Below are 5,304 nucleotides of genomic sequence, written 5' to 3'. Positions count from 1 at the left end.
TAGATGTAGTTATATATTTAATATATAGTGTGTATATGTGTGTGTGTAGTTTTTAAAAAATTCATGCTGGGGATTGAACCCAGGTGCTCACACACACTGGGCTACACCCCTCACCTATATTTCATAAAATAAATGTGATGGTGAAGTCAAATTGCTCTTACCTTTACATGTAGAAGGTGATCCCATTGGATATGTCAGATATATTGATATTTTTATATTTAGAAAGTTCTGGAGATACACCTGAAATTCTTTAAGCGTATGATGAGAAGTTTAAGGCCAACTTAAAAATTTGTGAGAACTGTATAGGTTTGTTTCTTTTTTTTTTTTCAGATAGATTTTCACTATGTAGTTCTGGCTGACCTTGAGCTCACTTTGCAGCCCAGGCTAGCTTCAAACTCACAGCGATCCTCCTGCCTCATCCTCTCAAATGCTGGAATTATAGGTGTGTGCCACTAGACCCAGATAGGACTGTGTATAGCTTGAAACATTTTTAGAAGACTTTGCAAGCAACAAAGTTTGAAGACTCCTGGCCAAATGGGACACGTATGACATTCCAACCCTGTCTCCAAAATTACTGTTAAGCCTTGGGAAATGCCCGTTTAGGCCCCTTTGCATCCATTTTCCTTTCTGCAAAAATAAAAATTACACTAGACTGCTTTTCCTTATTCATAGGAAAATTCTGAGATCATATGAAATAAAGAAATAATGTAAAAAGGCATAACTTATTTCCTGGGGGAAATTGAATGCCTCTGGGAAGTTTCAGTAACTTTTTTCAGGTTAACAGGATCATGATTAGTTCCTCAAATAGTATAAATGAAAGATGCACTTCTTACTACCTCTGCTTCACCATGACGTCCCATTTTCCCCACCTTTGATTCAGCCGTTGGAATGCCACAAGCCAATCCGATACCTTACGGTTAATCTCTGAATCTGTACATCAAGGGGTTAGCAAGAAGGGGTCTGATTCTATTTTGGTGCTAAGGCCAGAGTTCTACGTTGATGTTCACTAAGAAACCATAAATTAGGCAACAAGCCTAAATCCTCCAGCCAAATGGCTGCAGGGGAACATGTCTTAGTCCAGAGAATAACGATCAAAGTTCTAACCACTGTCACTGTTAGCTTTTCTGGGTAGCTGATGATGATCAGCTCTCACCACATGGGCTGCTTTTTGCCCCCATTGATCTTGGACTCAATTCCTTTCCCCACTAAAAATGTTCATTATTTGTAAACTACAAAGCATATTAGATTCTAATGTCTAGCAGGTTAATATGCTTTACAATTAACTTTTGCCTTCCGGACCTCATGAGAACATTGAATCGCAAATGAAGACTTTGACACCTGCCATTCTGGAAAGACATAAAATTTAAATTTTATATAAAGTCTAAGAACTTGTGGAGCAATATGTGATGAGGAGACGTGGTAGGGAGAAGCTAAGAGTAGCATTTGTTCATAATGCTCATAAGAAGATACTCAACATTCATTCACTCACCCATTCAATTATGCTTATTTAGCTACTAGGTACCATTTTCATGGAGTGGAAATGAAGAAACAAAGACAAATGACCCTCCTTGCCCTCACGGAGCTTCTATTTTGGTTGTAGAAAGGTGTGAATTATGATAACACTAAATAATCAGTGAAAGAAGGACATCTTAGATGCAAGTAGAGGAGAAAAAAATAGCAAAATTTATCAAAGAAAGCAAAGGAAGACTTCCCAGGGGGAAGGCATCTGAGCCCAAAGCAGGGCTGGGAATTTTAAAATTAAACAATGTCATGAACAAAGGTGTGAAGGCCAGGGAAAATTTGGGGCCAACAGAAGCCCAAGCAGCAAAAAGGGAGAGTAGCTCTAAGTAGATTGCACAGGAAGGAAAGAACATACAGCAGACCTTCAACATTTTGGGAAGAATTTATGTTTTATCTTTTGAGATGTAGCTTTTTAGGAGACCAAGCAAAGTCCTGCCAAACAAGATGTTTGTGAAAACATTGCATAGCTGCATGGGTAGCTCTGTGGAGGCTGGATTGTGGTGATGGGACAAGGCCATCAGATTCCACCCAGGAGTGTAGTCTGGATGCTTTCAGCCCTAACAGGAGATCTGCTTAAAGTGGTATAAGAAAATGGGGTATACTGACTGTTTCCACTAAAGTGTCCTGGGGAGGAACCAGCTTCAGAGTAAGTTCAAGAGCTCACAGATATCCAGGGTCTTCTGCAACTCTGCTGCTCTCTGGCTTCTGATACAAATTCTCTCTTCACATAGTGGCTGGTCATCTCTTATTTTCTCAGTTGAGCAATCTCTGTGCATATACCAATTCCAGAGAAGTTTCTGACTGAACCTGCAGAGTCAGATGTATGTTAGAGAACCAATTATTAAGGAAAGTATAGGAATAGTGTTCTGACATGGTTGCTAAGGTCACTCCTATGGCAGAAGAGACAGGATGCCAAGTCTGGCAGTTCCAGTGGAATGACAAAGAGTTGGAAAGGAAGCAAGGAAGTAAGTTTGCAATCCACCTATGAGAAGCTGAGGAGGGTCCCCAAACGAACACCAAAAACAGGAACACACACTAGGAATGTAAAAGCTGTAAATACTACCAACTGCGAGAGCAGCATTTGGTTACAATATGATAGTGGAAACACGACAAACAAAAGATGGCTGGGGAGCTGTAACTCACATGAAGACTTGACTTTTATTCTCTGTAAATAGATTATGCTTTTGGCATCTTCTTGGATGCAGCCTTGGGAAAAAATTGCAAATGTCAGTGGTCAGAAATGGCTAACTAGGATCTAGAGACAAATGTGTAAATGAAAAGTAAAAGGTATACTTATTATAACTTTTTTGGTTCTGTAAAAGAATTTGAGGCAACTTAGAGGACTAATACAGCAATGATGTCACACAAGCCTGCTACTCAATCTGTCGTAGGTGGATTGCAAACTTACTTATTTTCTGAAAACCAGTGCAAAGAGTGCACATTATTAAAACTTGGGCAGTGAATGTCAGAGAAACTGGAGTATGATTGGTAGCAACATCTGAAAGGACTGTCTCCCCGGGACTCATGAAATTGTCATTATCTAATGTATAGATCAGTCTGTTGATAAACATAAGTTTTGTGGATTTCTTTCTTAAAATGACTTTCAGTGATGACCAATGTCGTCTAGCTAAACATTAGTTATTCCAGGAAGTTTACTTTGTGAAAGAAATTCTGAATATTGTGAGATCATAGGGAAATCTTCCAGAAGCCAGGTCAGCCCAGGCCAGGTGAGGAAGTGGTATTTATTTACACTGCGGTGAATCCCGAGGTATGTGTGCTCCTTGTCGTTCTGATACCCGCCTTGCTTCAGGTATTTCTATTATCATTCTGGCCCCTAAGTGCATTTAATCTGGGACCCCTGTAGTGGCACACATAACCTTTGATGGAACCTCCCTCTGTGTGTTTCAACCTACATGTTAATACACCCTAATATCTTCTTCTCACTTACCCCTGATACTAATTTTTATCAAGTACTATTTCCTTTTTTTTTTCCAGGCTTCTTGGAGCATGATGTCTTCATATTTACTCTCTCTTGCTCTTGGCCTTGGGACCACTGTCTATCTAAAGTGGGAGAATCCACAGGTGTAAACAGTACATGTTTTTGGATGGTTTGCATGAGTAGCCTGGAAGCTGAAGTGAAAAGGCTCCCAAGGAAGACGCTTTCACCTCGAGCCCAGAAGACTGAGGTCAAACTCTTGACTTGGGGAAGGCTGTAAGCACTTCTCTGACAAATCTAAAGCTGCTCTAGATCTGGCTTTTATTTTCTGGTAGTTTATTTCATTTTCTGGTATGATGTAAAAGTAATGTCGGTTGTTCAGTTAATTGGTAGTAGAGAAATATCCACGCCAGCAAGCCTTGCAGTCATTTGTGTGTGAACTTGTTAATTTTTTTGAAATTCAACGTTCTAAGAAAGACGAGTAAGAACATTTGGCTACAGCTTATAAGTCCTGAGACGTGAAGTCAAGTCAACCATAATGTTTTACAAGAGCCGTTAACTGCCTCAGACACTAACAAACTCTTAGACATTCTGTAGCCCTGAATTCTTGACAATGAGTACAATTTAGGAAGTGATAGACATATGTGTGTTTTAAAAAGAGGAAGTGGGCATTTTTTATTTTACCCGATTAGGGAAAGCATTCCTAGTACAATATTGGCACACCAGCTATGCAAATCAGGGGCTGAGCTGATGATAAAGGAAACATAGAGAGAAAACAAAATATGAACACAATTTCAATTCAAAGCTACGATGATTTACCAAGGACTGTTTTTAATTTTTTCTATATATATATTACAGAATTTACTACAAAAGACCATTAAAAATTGCCTTCACCTAAGCTCTCTCCCTGCCTCTGGAGGCTCGACCGCAAGACTTCGGGCATGAGGGTGACTCGGTGTACACGGCACACAGATCAGTATCTTGCAATAAGCCACCAAGTGTGCGTCAACAGCCGCCCGAAGGGCACCAACAGCTGTGCTCTGAAACCTCAAGTCAGACTTGAAATCCTGGGCAGTCTTGTTCACCAACCTCTGGACAGGCAAGGCAGCATCTGAATGCAAAGCTCTGTTGACTTCTGTACCGGGCCTGTAGCATTGAGGTTTCTTTACCCCAGTGGCAGAGAGAGTGATTTTCCTGGGAGCTTTAGTGGCCAGGTTTTCAGGGCCTTCCCACCAGTGGACTTAGGAGCAGTCTGGTTGGTCTGCGCCATTTTTTTTTGTTCACTCAACACTAAAGTCTTATGTGGCTTCTCCACCCACCACACTGGTGCTCAGGTAAGACCCACAATCGCCAAAACAAGAAACAATTCAGTGAATGACCAAGTCAAAGAGCAAGGGCTCTTTCTTATGAGGGGCAAATGACAATGAGCTTTAAGTGGGACCAAAAAAGGTACCACTCAAAATCTTCCTGTTTTGTTGGTGATGGCTTTACCCCCTTCCCCACAACCATATGCATTTACGTTTCTTAGGGGATTTTTGCCTCAGCGTTTGTGAGGAGGTAGTCTCCAAGAGCAGTTTGGGAAGTGGGGGAAACTCAAAACGGGTTTCTTTTTTTTCAGTGTTAGGGAGTGGATCCAAGATGTCACACATTCTAGGGCAAGTGTTCTATGGCTGAAGAAAGGTGTCTGTTTATATTCTGCCTACAAAATGCACAAAAAAGTAATTATTCAGCCTTTTAAATCTCAAGGCCTCCAGTGGCTTGCTACTTGTGACTGGGCCTCTTAGCCTTAATTGTGTTCCTCTATGAAGAACACACCAGAAACTTGTCATTGCTGCCTCTACAAAAAA

This window comes from Octodon degus, unplaced genomic scaffold (genome assembly GCF_000260255.1).
Source record: "Octodon degus isolate 3935 unplaced genomic scaffold, OctDeg1.0 scaffold00115, whole genome shotgun sequence".
Lineage (NCBI taxonomy): Eukaryota > Metazoa > Chordata > Mammalia > Rodentia > Octodontidae > Octodon > Octodon degus.
Note: the sequence above shows the minus strand (reverse complement) of the source record.